The sequence below is a fragment of the Pseudopipra pipra genome, chromosome 6, assembly GCF_036250125.1.
Source record: "Pseudopipra pipra isolate bDixPip1 chromosome 6, bDixPip1.hap1, whole genome shotgun sequence".
NCBI lineage: Eukaryota > Metazoa > Chordata > Aves > Passeriformes > Pipridae > Pseudopipra > Pseudopipra pipra.
The window spans coordinates 56,785,154-56,802,309 of NC_087554.1; positions in this window are offsets into that span (position 1 = coordinate 56,785,154).

Sequence of the window (17,156 nt, forward strand, 5' to 3'; positions counted from 1 at the left end):
CCCACGAAAGGCTGTAGAGCGGGCTCTGATGTTGCACAACAGTGTCAGCTCTACCTGTGAGCCTCTCCCTCTTCCTTGTGTACTTTGAAACCCCCAGGGAGGGAGAGCGGGGAATGAGTAAGTCATTGGGAACAGATGTTGCACAGTAGCAGCGAAACAAATATTTTGTGTTTATGCTACTTCCATTCAAGGGTAATGTTGACACCGATGTGTCTGTGTTAACTTGCCCTTTTCTCAGCAGAATCCTGCTGCAGACCCACCGGAGATGGTTACCCATAAAAGTCTACTTGGAGCGGGGTGAGCGCTGGGCTCCTGCATGCGTGTGTTTGGTTCCTAATTCTGCAAAGCCTGCTGGTTATTCCCTTGCTATGTGTCATTTCTTCCCCTGCCTGACCTGTTTGCTCTCCCCCTGCTGCCAGTGGCAGTTTGCTTTGCATAGGGAGCAAAGGCACTATGCAGAAGGACTCCAATTTTTATTTTTTTTTCAGCTTTTATTTATTTTTTTCCCCAAGGGTAAGAAGCAGATGCCCTGGTGGGTTTCATTTTTCTTCTTTTTTTTTTTCTGAAGAGACCTGACTGTTCCTCTCTCAGGGCTTTTTCATGTAGATATGATGGGCTTGGGGTGCACAGCTGCCCCTCCATCCCCTTGTTCTCAGCTTAGTAGGCTGGGAAGTGCCTGGTTCCCCAGCCCTGGAGGATATTATCCCTGTGGCAGCATCTGGCTCTTGGCAGGCTCTGTGGGCAGCCGCGCTGGCAGGGTTTGGAGTTCCCTTTTAGCTTTGTCGTGTGGTAATCTGTCAGTTGGCTCTTTGGGCTCCCTTGTTCTCCTGTGTGCCTTTTCTTCTTGACAAACCTCTGAATTCAGGGTTGGTCAAGGACAGTTTTGAGAATGCTCCTTGGAATTGCACAAGGCATTTCTTTTGCTTTGTTCCAAAGAGGTTCTTTTGGCAGATCTTAATTTTATTATGGCAGTAGCAAAAGGGGAAAAAAAGCTGGTCAAGTTCCTAGTAGCTTGGTGGAATCTGTTAGTGTCAGTGGACAGAATAATTTGCTCAGCTGATTGCTCTGGTTCTGATTATTTACAGTAACCCTAAAAGCATTGCCTCCCTCCCCAGGAAGGAAGCACTGGTGGCTTTAAACAGCAAGAAAAGACTTTAAACAAACCAATAGTAAAAGACAAAATGTCAGCTTTGCTACTCCTCTTGAAAACAAGTGTTTGGGGACAGATCCTCAGCTGAAGTAAATCCCGCCTGTCCCTTGGATTGTGTCACCATGCACCATTTCAAAACCGTCCCCCAAGGATATTACTATTCTTTTCTCCATGTATGAATAAGCCACTTACAGTGCATAGCTGCTATATTACAATTTCCTAAGAGGTGCTGGCATCTGGAGAGATTACATTCCACTGGCCCCTGGGATGGAAAGAATGAGTTCAAGAACAAAGAATGAAATCCTCACTTCTGCACTCAGAAATCCAATATTCACCAAAGGGTAGGGGCGAGCCGGTAACCAGACCGCGACATCGCCGGGGCTCGGTGCAACCTTCCCCTTTTCTGCCAAAAAATCGGGCTGGGCTGAACCATCCATAAACTTAAGCTTAATACCACTCGGGCTGAACTCGGTGGGGGGGGTGGGGGGAAAAATAAAAAAAAAAAAATCATCTCAGTGTTGAACTTTGCGACACCGAAATGTGTAGGATTAACAGCTCTGCGATCCGGTGTCTATTTGCAGGACTGGCACGGTTCACGCCGCGGTCTTGGCAGCCGCCGCGCAGCCCCGGCACCTTGCTCTGCAGAGACACCTTTCTGGGTGGGAGGAGGGTGCTGAGCGCCTGGCTGCCCGCCAGCCCGCGTTGAACCGCCACGCAAATTGCAGTGTAGCTGCAAAAAAAATTGAGATCGCCCACTCCGAGCAGTCTGTGCCATCGGCTGTCTGGCAGGATTGATGGTTGTCACTACCGAACGCTGCTGAGCTGGAGCCAAAATCAAATGAGTGGATGTCCTCGTGAGCCTGCTTGGGGAGGGGGGGGGAGAAAGCAACTTAAGCTAAGAACTTCTTTTCACTTTAGAATCTGAGCTAAAGAGGCTTGTTCCACTTTATAATTGCTTAGCTGAGGAGAAGGGCTAGGAAACATTCCTGCTGCATGCATGAAGGCCACAGGTTTTCAGTTATCTTTCCTTGGTACTGATTTGGAGCGGAGGAGACTCTGGCAGGAAGGAGGGAGCATCTTATCTCACATGTAGGACATGGAGGAATGTTTAAGCATGGCCACCCCTGATCTTGACAGCTGTGGTGTAATGCTGGTTGTGGCAACAGGGGCTGGGCTAATGTCTTTTAATGGTTTTCCCTCTTCCCACATGGACAACAAGGCCCGGGCATGCTCCCAGTGGCTGATGCATGATGATAGTGAAGCAATTGGTTATAACCTCCTTGGTCAATCATAGAACAGTTGTGTTGGAAGGTACCTTTAAAGGTCATTCGGTCCAACCCTCCAGCAATGAGCAGAGACATCTTCATAGAATCACAGAATGGTTTGGGTTGGAAGGGACCTTAAAGATTGCCTGGTTCCCACCCCCCTGCCATAGGCAGGTACACCTTCCACTATCCCAGGTTGCTCAAAGCCCCATCCAACCTGGCCTTGAACACTTCCAGGGATGGGGCAGCCACAGCTTCTCCAGGCAACCTGTGCCAGTGCCTCACCACCCTCACAGTAAGGAATTTCTTCCTAATATCTAAACTAAAACTGCCCTCTTTTGGTTTAAAACCACTCCTCCTGTTTTTTCTATTGCTATGTGCCCTTGTACCTATCTTCAACTAGGTCAGGTTGCTCGGAGCCCCATCCAAACTGACCTTCAATGTTTCCAGGACAAAAAGAGGGGACTTGGCCTCCTGAATCTGAGTGAGAGGTGTAACCAAAGGAATTTTACAAAATCCCAGTAGAAATTTAATATTAGAGTCTGGTTTGGCTGTAACAGCTGAACTGAACTAGAGCTACACCAGGAAAGCAGAGAGGAGGCCCTGTCCCCTAGCATGGTGTCTGCTCACCTTTCAGTGTCCAAATTGTTCACAAAATAGATGAGAAATATTTGGACCAACACATCCTGAAAGACAACAACTTGGAGAATGGTCTGCATTAATCTCCACTCCTTCAGCTCTTGAGAGAGGGACAAAAGGAAGGAAAGCAAGCCAGAAAGGAAGGAGACGTGCTTCCTTTTCTATGTTGAAAAATAAAAAAAGCTTGTTCTGTCTGCATCCTCTTACCTTCCCTCCTGTCCTTAATGTGGTAAGACACAGAACATAAGAAGTGTTTTCCTTGACCATGTGTGTCAATTCCCCCTCCCAGGATAGGAGTGCTGTGGTGCTGCTGCTCCCTGGGCTGGGAAGTGCTGGGTCTGGTCCTGCCTCTCCCATTATTCCTGCTGGTACTGGTAATTTATTTTTTGTGAGCAGATCTGAACTATCCAAACTAAATCCATATGCCCTGCTAGAGAAAAATGGTGCAACATATTCTTGAGTTATGTCAACAGATGCGATGCCGAAGGGTATCTTGAGCTGAGGAAAAGCCTCCTGCCTGGTGATGTGCCTTCTCCAGGATGTGTCCTTATGTTTTCGTCTGGTGTGACTTGAGGGAACTGATTCTGGCAGTGAGGTACTGCTGTGGGGACATCCTTGTGCCTGCAGTGGGGAGCAGTGAGGGGACCGGGCATGCTTTGTTCTGTGGCATTAGCAGCACCTATGTTGCTCATTCCTAGAGGGGTACCAAATTGTAGAGCTGAAATGCATGGTAAATACTGGCTTGGCACACAGCAAGGCTGTGGCTATGCATGCTGCAGAAATTTGTGTGTTTGTGACCTTGCTGAGATGCCAAGCACCAGATGAATGGTCCTGCCTGGTACAAAATGAGTGGAGAAATCAGACAGAAGGACATAGTGGCAGCAGCAAGGGAGGGAGCATGTCCCATGCCCTGCAGCCCAGCACTTCGTTGGGGTCGTATTTTCCAAGAGACAAATCCCTCCCTGCTGCCCCAGGCAGGGAGGTGAAGCTCTCCTTTTCCTCAGAGCATCTTCCCCTCTTGGCCAGCAAACTCCACTCTTCAGATGGGCTATAAATATTTATAGGAGGAAGCACAGGAGCCTTTCCATGCCAGGCCAGCACTACTGTGACTTACAAACCTAAATGACGTAACTTGAGTTCTCGGTTTGGAGGGTACCTAAACAGTGTGTTGGAAATAAATGCTTCCTACCTCCCTGAGCAGGTGCTTCCTCTCTCTGTTGGCTTCAGGAAAGATGCTCACCCCATATTGACTCCTTCCTGGCTGTGGTCCCAAGTTCAGCCTGGCTTTGCAACCCCACAGACACCTTCAGCCTGAGGGATCCTTCCATTGCTTCTCTGCTTTAGAGAGAACCATGTCTGACTGTTGTGCCCATCCCTGGGCAGGCACGTGGAGGATTCACTGGCCACTTGTTTGTGTCAAAAATGATACTTGGTTTGGTTCCTTCTCCCTCCCTTTTCTCTGTTAGTCCAACAGTATCTTTATATTAAGCGGCGCAAGAGAAGAATAAAGATTTAAGCTCATTTAACCTTGAACATAGCCATTAGTTAAGCAATTAAAATTAAAGGGTGAGTTAATGGGCAGTGTCAAACATTCGGAGAAACATCTGTTGTAATAGGAGTCTGCCTTTTAGCTGATGAATAATTGATCCGGTGTTTGTCAGCACCTAAGCCCAGCCGAGGGAGCAGCACTGGCACTGCTGGAGCATCTCCAGTGCCCCCTCCCCAGCTGCAGGCTCTGGGAGAACAGGAGGACCCACCCACCACCACTTGAAGGTACATTAGGGAAACCACCTGCATTGCACCCCCTCGGCTGACATTGTCCCTCTTGGGACTTTTGCTTTTCTGGGATCAGATGTGTTATTTCAGGTCTAGAGGAATCGATGGTCTATTTTTAAGCCTTTATTAATGCATGTGTGGTTGGATGCGGTGTCTGAACACCCATAGCCAGGGATGTAGGTGACTCAAACCACTTTGAATTGTATCACTGAGTTAAATTAACTTGCTTATTGGCAAGCAGCGGATGTGAGAGAATTCCTTAACTAGTGCATTGAGGGCAGCACAGTAAATATTGGCCAGAGTTTGAGGGGCAAATAGCAGAAAGTGTTTGTCTCTTGGCTGTGGTAGGGCCAGTATTGCTGGAATCACTTCTGCAGTACTGCCATCTTCTGCAGAGATCCCCTTCTCTCTAGAATGGCAAACAGCAAAAGATATTTGGGTGAAATCTTGGGTTCTGTGAAATGAAGGAGAACTCTGCTGTTCCCAGCAGGAGGATGCCCTGGGTGCCTGGCCCTGCACACCCACATGGGAAGTACTTCCCAGCCAAACTGGGCTTCCCAGGGTGGGGTGATGGAGCAGGGTCTAGTCCCCGAGCTGAGCTCCTCCATGTACCCCGTGTCTGCGGCTGAGGGAAGTGCCAGAGCAACCCAGAAACCAAATCGAGGACATGAAACATTTGTAGCGTGGGATGTGGGAGAGGAAACCTGGGTCACAGAGGATTCTTGATGTGCTGTTTTCCATATTACCTCTCAATCCCTTTAAAAGAATCAAACTGAGCCTGTTGTGCCATTTCCCACCATTTTTGTGGATGCAAAACTGTGCAACAAACTGAGCTAAACCAAAGCCACTGTCTCACTCCAACACAGAAGGGACAGCAGATTGTCAGCAAGCCAGGTGAGCCCCTTCACCCCCATATGAGGGTGCGATGGGCACAAGCCTCTTTATGTAAGGCAGTTGGGAAAAAGCAGTGGGAAGGCAACAGAAAAAGCAGAAGGAAATAAATCAGAAGGTATCTCAGAGATGAATGTTGTCAGAATGTGGGTTCTCCCCCAGCCTCAGGATGAATCAGGCTGAGTTTTACCCTTTCAGGTACAAAACAATAATATCCATTTGGCTATTTGTTAGAGAGAAACAAAACAAAATCACCTCTACCCTCCTAAAGAAACCAGAGGTGTTAATATTTGGATTTCATATACTTGTCTTTTTTTAAACCCTCAAAATCATCTGTAGAACTCGAATTTATTCAACAGTTCAGGATTTGTTTTAAAATCGTTTGAATCGGTACATGCATCATAAGCATAAAGAAAGGGAAATAAACTGGGATGGGAAAATTATCTCTGTGTCTTCTGCTGGTTTTAACTGACAACAAGCAGAACCTGTAGCTCAGTTTCTTCCCTCATCTCCCCCTCTGCATGCAGAGGCTGCCTTAGCATCTGCCTGCACTTTTGCTGCTGCTTCCACTTCTTTCTCTGCTTCTTTAGACTAGAGCAGCTCTTTCTCAATTTTATATTGAAATTTATATTTCAGTATAAAATTGTCCCTGGTTTATCATTAAGTGTTTGATACCTTTCTCCAATTTTGCCTTGCATCAACTCATTGATATTGTCTTTAATGACATGTGAATGCAAACAGATCTTGCTCTGATGCCTGTGTACAGCAGGCAAGAGATTTGGCTGTTCTGGAGCTCTTTGAGATGAATCGTGTTTAAGCAAAATTTTATCTGCTGAAGTTATGAACGTGCATAACCCATCCGACTGTGTGTGGGATGTGCACAGAAAAGATGCTCGTGTTGAACTTAGTGTGGAAGCTGTTTTAAAGCTAAGACAACTGTGAGGAGGAATGAAGCAGAGATTTTTTTTTTTTAATCCTAGATAAATTTTGTTTGAGGAAATGAGACCAGTTATTAAGGAAATTGTGTTTGAAACTGTAATTCAGCCATTTTCAAACATGAATTGTAAAAATAACCCTCAGGAACGAAAAAAAAATCTCAGAACTCTGACTTTTGGAATTCACTTATTTCTATGTTTGGATGTACTGTAGAGCCAAATGTGTATTTTTTACTTTTCCCCAAAAATGCATATCCGTAGCTCTGCCTCAACCACAGCTTTCACATTGTCCCCATGGTGATACAAGTGACACCATTTCCACTATAATAACCTGGTTATATTTTCTTGGCCACAAACCTACAAAAATCATAATTGCACTTTCTTTCACCCAAATATTTTGAATAAGGGATCTGTGAAGAAATCTCTGCTAAGTATTTTAGCTGAAGTGCATGTTTATTGACCAAAATGGATGCAGAATTGTGCCTTGGGAAGGCTGCTGCCCTTCAGATAACTTCCCTGAACACCACTTTTTCATGTGTAGTAGCCAGATATTTTCTGAGCTGACCTCTTCCCAGCCTACAGATAATACAAGGGGACTTCCCCAGAGCTTTCTTGCTTCTGAGGAGTATTTAACCCCCACATGCCACATCTTCTCAGGGACAGGAGTAAAGCAGTGCCAGTTTATCTGAGGATGCAGGTTACAGGAACAGCTGTTTTTGAAAACTGGAGTTATGCACGTGAATACGGGATAGCTGGGAGCCGTCAAGTAATCTGCTGTAAGCTTACCCTGTACATTGTTACAGCAAAGGATTTGGGTGGTAATGCCTAATTTTTAATTGCATTTTCATTGGGATTACCAGCGGGTTATGTCATCCCTGTTGGTAGTGGCTGGGCTGGGAGGAAGGTACAAGGGCATCCTCTGCCTTGCCTGATCCAACCAAACCCTGCGTCACTCTCCCAGTGGGGACAAACTCAGTGTCTCTGCCTGAGCTCTGCAGAGGCCAGACACAAAAGCCCTTGTCCAGAGGCAGGAAACTTTCCAAGAGCCCTGTGGGATGGGCTCTGCTGCTTCCCAACCTGCCTGCTGCCCCTTCTGCCCAACACATGTGGGTCTGTGCCCAGGAGAGGGCTTGGTGCAAGCGTGGCCAGAGGCACACAGCTGGCTGCTGCTGGCACACAGCAAAAAGAAGCAGGTGGAGCTGGGAATGATGGCTTTGTTGGCCAGTGTCAGCCATGTGAATGAGCTGGGGAGGCCACACTGGTTTGACTTATTGGTCTATAGGTGAGTTTGACTTTTTTAAATTATTCTGCTTCAAAAATGGGAGCAAAGCTGTGTTTGAAGGCCTGATACAGGGATGCTTGGCATAGCTAGTGCTCTCCTGGTTCTTGGAAAGCCTGGACTGGGGAGCATGACCTCTTTCACAGAGCTACTTTTAGGGTTTCTTCAGGAAAAGAGGGGTGTGCTCCACCCTGCCCCATCCCTGGAGACCACTTCTGCCATAGACTGAGTGCCGAGCATCTATAAGGAGGTGACAACAGGAAAGAGAGCCTGAGCCTGTGCTCTCCTTCCTATGGCATAGCCACATCCAGGATCCTCCACTCCCTGCCTGCAGGTTGCTGAGGGCTGTGTGGTTTGAAGCTGCCTGTTCTGTTGCTGTCCCAGCTTTATTCCCATGAGAGACAGGCCTACAGCAGTTCAGGCCAGATTGGGCTGGTGGGCTTGAAACAAATTCTGTCCAGGGCTGCCACTGCTCCCTAGCAAGAGCAAATCAGGGGCACTACCAGGTTCTCCCTTTGTCCATTGGTCTGGCTTTTCCTAATATGCTCTCAGAGCCACCTCCCCTGCGGATGCTTGGGAGGACAAAGTGAAGCTGGGGAGGGAGGAGGAAACCTTTCCACATTGCAAAGACATCCTAGATCATAGAACCACCAGGGCTGGAAAACACCTCCAAGATCACTGAGTCCAGACTTTGACCAAACATCACTATGTCAACCAGACCATTGAACTAAGTGCCAAGTCCAGTCATTTCTTGAACACCTCCAGAGATGGTGACTCCACCACTTCCCTGGGCATGGCTCATTCCAATGCTTAACCACCCTTTCAGTGAAAAACTCTTTCCTGATGTCCAACCTGAACCTCCACTGGTTCAGCTTGAGGCCAATTCCTCTTATCCTTTCCTAGTTGCCTGGGAGAAAAGGATGACCATCACCTGGCTACAGCCTCCTTTCAGATAGTTGTAGAGAGTGATAAGATCTCCCCTGAGCCTCCTTTTCTCCGGGCTAAACACCCCCAGCTCCCTCAGCTGCTCCTCACATGACTTACTCTCTACGCCCTCAAGATCTCTTCCTAGAGATGCTGCTGAGGCAAGTCAGAATAACTCCTGCTTCGTTTCCAAGTAATAGAGGATTGATTTGGCATTTTCTGCAGAAAAGCTGCTTGCAGTGTTAGCAAGTACCCAGGCAAAACAAAGGAGAAAGGTACAACTTCCCAAGTCTTGGGTGTTCTCCTCCTGCCAGCGACTGACAGCTCCACTCTTCATGTCATCTGCAAACGAGCTGAATTCCTCACCATAACAGCAGTTGGAAGAATCTGTTTTTCTAGCCTAGAAATAGGGCTTTGGCCTTGGTCTTTTTTGGTAATCTGTTTGGAATTTGGTGGTGGTGGTGATGATCAACAGTTGTTTAAATCTGCTGGCAGCCTGCTGGTCTTCACGCAACAACTCGGTGGTCTTGGGCCCTTTCCAACTCTGTGCATTAAATATTGCTTTCCCATGATGCAAGGAAAAGGGTGCAGTTGGCGCTAAAAGGCAGAAAATTTAAATCTAATGAAAGGAAATGCTTTTCCACGCAATTAGCCTTTGGGATTTGTTACCACATGGAGCTGCTTAGGCCAAACTTTTCTCACATCTTTGGGGAAGGAAAGGGTATCTGGGGATTTACATGGAAAGCAGATTTTCCAAGGGAAAAGGTTCAAATCTAAATGAGGGGTTCTGAAGTTCAGAGCAGGAGTTTCAGCTTCAGTCTGAGTGATTAAGATGCTCTCTGGACTGCAGCATGGCCTTGAATTGCAACCTGCAGTCCCAAGTGAGCATCATGACTAACAGTTGCACTGTTAACCTGTTTTCATAATTGGTTTTCCTACCACCAGTTCACCCAGCAGCATAAAATTCCCCACCAGAGAAGTTTCAGAGTTTAGGTTACCTTGTTCCTTGGGGCCATACCAGCACTACAGTGGACTGGGCTTAACAATTTTGTGTGGGCAGCAAAGGAGTTAGTGGCTTCCCTCATCACTCCAGCTGATGGGTGGCTTTGTGGTGTGGGAGAGGTCAAAATGTACTTTCCCTTCAGACAGGAGCAAAGTACAGGAAGTTTTGTGTATGAAAAAAGCTCTGCTGGATGAACTATCAAGGCTGAAGGCTGGAGGAAGCCTTGTTCCTGGGAAAGGTTTCTCCTGACTGCAGCTTTGCAGGTGCTGGGCCCCTGAAGAGCCACCTGAACTGAAGTTTTAGTATAGTTATGATGGACACAGCCTCCTCTAGTCACCTCATGTTGAAATTAATGTGCCCTTTTATGGCAGGTTTTTCTTTCACTTTTGTTTTGAGAATGCTGGGACCATTTAAAAAAGAAAAAAACAAAAAATTCCCCCCTGGGTTTTCCACCTCCACCTGAAATTGCAAGCCCTTCATTCAAAATCTGTTTCTATTATTAGTTTGAATCTCACAGGACAGTTTCAATTTGCATCCAGGTGTTTCGTTACACTGGATTTGTTCCCGTGTGCCACAGTGGGTAGCAAAATGAAGCAGTTTGTGGAATAGGGGCATATTTAGAGAAAGTCTGTCAAACCAGCAAAATAAAACCATGGCAGAGCAAGAGACTATTGCCATTACAAACAAGTGTTTGGTATAAACACAAACCTCTGCAGATGTTCCCTTGTTACCGGTGGGAGGGAAGGTACTGCTGTGTGTCTGGGTTATACAGGTAGATGTAATCTTGGGTCAATGGGAGCACTTGGGTGCTTAAGCGTGTGCCTAAACTTACCTCTGATCTCCATCCTCCAGGCTATTGAGTGAGAGCACCTTGGACCCAGAAATATCCCCTCAATACCCCAAGAGCTGACAGGAGGAAAGGGGCTCCCATTTGTGCTCGGTGGCCTGAACACAGAGAGCCCCTGAGGGTGAGATTCAGAATTTTCACTGAGTCTCAGGAGCTCCTGCCTTTTGGGAGATGGGTGGGAGCTTCTGCACAGTACTGCAGAGATGCACAACACCCCCAAATTTCCTCATTTCCTTCCTTGTTGTCTACAATAACAAACACAGCATATGAGTATTTAAAAGTGTCCTTTAGCTGGTATTTGCCTCGTATTCTCTGTCAAAATCGTAGAATCGTAAAATTGGGTTGGAAGGGACTTTAAAGATCATCCAGTTCTACCACCCCTGCCACGGGCAGGGACACCTTCTGTTAGACCAGGCTGCTCAAAGCCCCATTCAGCCTGGCTTTGAACACTGCCAGGGATGGGGCATCCACAGCTTCTCCAGGCAACCTGTGCCAGTGCTTCATCACCCTCACAGTCAAGAATTACTTCCTAATATCTGATCTAAACCTTTCAGTTTAAAGCCATTCTGCCTTGTCCTGTCACTACTTGCCCTTGTAAAAAGTCCCTTTCCAACTCCCTTGTAGGCTCCTTTAGGCACTGGAAGGTCTCCCTGGAGCCTTCTCTTATGTCCCACATAATGTATAATGAATAGGTGATTAAAAAAAAAAACCAAACAAAAACCACCTATTAAAAACTACTGGGCTTATCTAAGTCCCTGGCTGCCTCCATGCAGATTTTAAATGTACACTGAGCGGTAACAGCATTGCAAGAGCAGGGTGAGTAGCTTCTGTCACTACTTTGTCATTTACATTACACTTTTTTCCCTGTGTGAACATTTTCTTCTTATCTTTTCTAAGCCTTGAAACACAGCCTAAGCCTTGGCTAAGCCTTGAAACACTTTCTGAGCCTTGAAACGTCTTGAACCGCTGCAGATCGAGAGCGGAAAGAAGAGGTTTGTCTCTCACTGATGACCCAAGAGCATCCTCTAGTGTGTATGTAAGGTAATACTTACACCTCGCCTTACGAAAAATAGCATTGTCAGAGCAAAGGAGCAAAGGAACCGCTCGAAGCTCGTGGTGAAAGGCAGCACAAGGTTCTCGCTGAGGGAGGGAACGCAAACACAGGCAGTAGGAGCTTGCTCCCACTCAAGGCTGGCTTCAGGGGGAGTTAACAGCACCAAAAACCCCACGGGATGAGCCTTTCTGTAAAGCAGTTGGGTACTTCTCATCCACGAATCCTGAGTGAAACTGAGCACCAACCATTTCTTAATGTCAAATGTATTGACGTGGACAAGCACATCAAAAATGGAAGACTTTCTGCAGACAAACACCTTAAAATGACTTTGAATGCATATTATGCACTTACAGATTACAGTAGAGTCAGTAAGGGCTGTGTGTTGAGTACAAATGTATTTTGCTAAAAAAGGTAAGTGAAACCACCTTTGAGGCCGTGGGGTTTTTTTTCCTTTGCTGGGAAAACCTACTTTGTATTTTTGGTAACAGTAAGCAATTCTCCTGCACTGAGCAACCAAAATCACATTTTGATTTTCACTGCACTGTGAAAAATGGTGCATAATGCAGAGTGCATCTAAAGATTTTAAAATAGTCATTACATGACTATTATGTGTATTTATGCTATTATGGTACTATATGACAAAAATCTAGTCCCCTTGTACCTTATTTTTTGTTCTGTAAAATGGAGTGAAAAAGTTAATTTCACTGCCTCAGAAGGAAATAACCTATTATCCTGAGAGCACAGCTAAAAGACAGTGGGGATCTGTATAATTATTGCAGGTAGGTGGTGACATGGCCAATGACAACATATTACCTTCCAGTGTCTGGGCAGGAGAAATGATGCCATATTTTCCCTTCCCTGCCTCACTGCACCTTAGAATCATATATTGGGTTAGAAGGGACCTTAAAGACCACGTAGTTCCAACAACCCCTGCCATGGGCAGGGACACCTTCTGCTAGACCAGGTTGCTCCAAGCCCTGTTCAACCTGGCCTTGAACACTTTCAGGGGTGGGGCAGCCGCAACTTCTCTGGGCAACCTGTTCCAGTGCCTTATTACCCTCACAGTAAGGATTTTCTTTCTAATATCTAATCTAAATCTACTTTCTTTCAGTTTAGAACTGTTACCCCTTGTCCTGTCACTACAATCTCTGATAAAGAGTCCCTCCATATCTTTCCTGTAGTACCCCTTTAAGTACTGGAACCATCCTATTTTCAGGGTGGTTGGGTTTTTTGGTTGCTGCTGTTGTCTGCTAAAAGCCTGCAGTGAAATGTTGCTGAAAACTTCTGCTGAAAGGAAGTGCTCTGATCTGGAGGAGCACAGATATTAGGACAAGTAACACACTCCATTTGTGCACAAATTTGAAATGAGTAGAGAGGAAGGGTGGGACCAAGACAGCCACAGGTGAGATTAATCTCACCTCCATGGGATGAAAGGCTTTGAAGAAGCTTTGAAGGGACAAATACTCACCCAACATGGAAGGAAACAGAAAATAAGATAACATCCAACAGATCTTACCCGAAGTCCACCACCTCTTAGCAGCCTAACCTCTTACCTTCCTTTGATAAGAGAACTGATCTTCCAGGTAAGATCTACTGCATCCATACATTACCTGCCTTGTCTCTCAGAGCAGTTGATAAAGTGTCATTTGGGAAACTAGGCATTAAGATGGGAAGTGTTGTGGTGGGGAAAGGAACTGGTCAGAGCAACGTGAGTAGCAGGGAAGGCCTTGGAGGAAGCTGCTGGAGCAGTTCCTCAGAAGGAGACTGAGACAGCATTGCCAGTACAGGAGAGATGGTGTGTTTCAGTAGGACACAGATGGAAAGAGTAGGAGAAGGGGAGAAAATTCAGTTGCTGTGAGCATGAGCTCATGAAGTAACAAGAGTTTCTGCCATTGAACAGGTACTCAATACTTGGGAGTGACTGGGAAGAAGAATACCTCAGTGCCTCCTCTGAGAACAGGAGGACTGAGATCTACCACCTGACATGGCCTTGATGATGGTGTGTTCACTCCCAGGATGTGTTTCCAGTAGATAGAATGTGGGATGAAGGCCACAGAACAGAGGTTAGTGAGACTTCATCTGCTCAGTCTGGTCCTTTGTGTGAAAGGAACATGAGTAGGAAGCAACGAGAGAACAGAACTTGAAAGTGGTGTGGCCAATGAAGGGAGCAGTTCTGCCATTGAAGACCCATCCCAGGATAAAACAGTGTTTTCTTATTATTATTTTTTGTTTGGTTGGTTTGGGTTTTTTGTTGGTTTGGTTTGGTTTTTGTTTGTCTGTTTCTTCTCTTTATGTGTTCAATGTGAATTTTGCACTAGCACAAGCAAGGAGTATCTGGGGTGGGAAGCAGCAGCCCTGGTGAGGAAGAGGATGAATGATTATTTCCAAGATGGTGTCACAATGCATGGAACATGCTCTTCCACCATCATCTCTCATGCAAAAGATATTGGAGATGGCCAGCTGGGCCCCGTAGAGCAGACTGGAGGTGAAGGGGCCGTGGCCACATCTCTGGCCACACTGCTGCAGTGTGGTGTGGTGAGGCGACCATGTGCTGGGGAGGGTGAAGGATTTGGCTTCTGGTTTATATGCTGGCACCAGGATCAGCAGATCCTGGCATTGGCCTTCCCATCAGTAGTTTTGTCTGGGAATGAACCAGCTTCTAACTCTTGGAGCAGGTAGAGTGTCCTTGTGGGGATGAGTATCGAGTGGAAGAGAAGCCCACAGTAATGTTCAGGGTAGAGAGTGATCTATTTATATGTGGGGTGCTGTGATGTAGTTGCCCAGGGATAACTGAGGACCAGGCACAGCCTGCGAGGTAGCTAAGCTTTATATTACATCTAAGGAAGTCTGTGCTAAAAAAGAGAAAAGGGGAAGGGAAAAGGATGTGAAATTTGAGAGCATTTGTTTTTCAAGGGACGAACATCAAACACTGAGCAGTAAGGAAGTTAAATAAGGCAATTTTGAGCGAGTGCTCTGAAGTAATCATCTGTGTATCCCACAGCAAGTGTGACTGTCAAAGGAGGACTCATTTTAAGGCATCCTTGCTCCTGTTTCACCTCTGTATCACATCCTAGATGTAATCACTTGGGTGCAGAAGCAATTGACATTTCTGTTTCTTTAACTATACTGGCATCAACATGAGAGACAATTCCTCATCCATCTCCCTCTTTCATGCAGGCACAGTTTTCTGTATAAAAGGGATTGTGACAATTCTTTTATGTGTTTTTGGAAGGGAAGATGCCAAGACAGGTATAAACCAGCCTTGCACTGCTGAGCTGCATTATAACAAGTTTATTTAGCTTTCAAAAAATGAGTTCACATTCCCAAAGATTCTTTAATTTTGGTGGGATTTCTTTGTTTGTTTGTTTGTTTGTTTTTCAATTAAGCACAAACCAGTGTATACAAATATTTGTATATTTGTATTTAATGTCACTGTGGTATTCATGTGCTGCCCTATAAGGAATCAGAGTTGAAACAGATGAAGGAATCAGAGCAACAGCAGGAGTTTAGAAAGTCCATTATCCATGAGGGAATCTTAAAATCCCTTATTTCATTTAGACACTCTCTAATTTTCCAAATATGAGTATCTCTTGAGGTGATCAAATATATGAAGGAACAAGTTCACAGCCTATTAAAAATCTTGGAAAAGACTGAAACCATGAAATATTGAGCACAGTTGACATAATACTTTTCATAGGTAAGGCTGGCACTGCTACTTCTAACTTCCTCTCATAAACCTGTTCTCACTTAGTTATATTTGGTTTAAGTCTTAGTCGTTTGGGTTAAACCCCTCTATCCTCTCTTTGCCTCAGGCCCAGAACTGAAGCCAAGGTTCTTTTTTAGTTATTTCTAAGAAAGACTGGAAGGGAAAAGAAATGCTGGCAACCCACTCTCTTCAGAAACTATAACAATGTGCTGTGTTTCAACAAGAATTGAGATCTGACAGGAGCTTGGTCTTCACACCTGCCTCCCTTCCCCACCTGACACATCTTCCTGACTCAGGCACACCGACATATGACCACATGGAGATGGCCAAGTTGCCACCTATGCCCCCTCACCTGCCATTTCCCATTGCTCTAGTCTTCAGAGTAGGCTCATTGATTTTAAGTTTTTTTCCCAACCTAAATGATCCTGTGATTACTAAGGTGCAAAGAGCACCTGGATGAACCCAGAGCACCTGAATATGGCCCAGTTCTTACACTCAGGCTTCCCATCTGTGTGTACTTTTACACCATTTTAAGCCATGACAAAACAGGATTTCCAGAAAGCCATCTTCACTGGCATCAAGGAAATTAAGTAAACTTAATCTAAGGCATGTGCTTGGCATGTCAAATTTTAAAATAAATGCTTCTTGTGATAAAACTACGAATAACTGAGTAAAGCTGAATCTACTGGGAGGTATTGGGCATATCTACTAGACAAGGCAAGTAGCTCTGAGGAGAACATGCATAAACAAATATTGCAGTTGGACTAGATGATCCCTGTAGATCCCTTCCAACTGGAACTATCTTATTCTATTGTAATACCTTAAAGAAAACTTCTGGGCATACACTATAATTTTTTTGCTGACATGATTTAATCAGGTTATGGAGCTAAACACAAGGTAAACAGGTTCAAGCAACACATATCTTGAAAATCAAAATGTTAATGTCACCAAGGCCACTCTGGGTTTTGAATGCTCAAGACGCTGAATCACAGGTTGCTGAGTTTTGCTGATGCCCTCCCTTCTGCAGCTGGGGTGGTTCTGTGCATTGGGAATGTAAGTGTGTGTGAATATTTGCACATGGACTTGCAGGGCTGATTACTCACCTCCTGCCCTGCTTTGATCCTGTGTCCTCTGAGTAACCTACTGCAATCCCACCTTGAGAGCACACCGGCAGCATTTAGTTTATACTGGCAGTGGCTTCAGAGGGATGGTATGGACAGTCAAAGCATTGCAACAAACAGATATCATGAATAGACACAGGTGGGGCCAGATGATGTGTCATTTGGTCAATAGAAAGCCTCTTAATAATATTTGATCTAGACTGTAGAGCTGCTGCAGAGCAGTGGTGAGGGGAGGTGTTGCTGGAATTATTCATCACCTTATGCAAAATCTCTCAACCCCCTGCCTTGTTCCATCATGCCCTGCTGAAAAGAGCAGCAGCTTAACTGCTGATTGGAATGGGTGTTGGATTGGGGTGCTGGGGAATGCCATATATTCTTCCACTCTCTGTTTTAACCGGTAATGCCAGCTGCAGCACTGACTGCCGGGCTCCTCCCTAGATATGGAGTGCTGTTGCCTCTGGTGCTTTCTTGGTATCTCTCTGCCCTCTGTCTTTCTAACCAGGTTTTTACCCATCCACGCAGCCTGTACTATTTGCCCCACGCCTGCTGCAGGAAGGTGGGCTCTG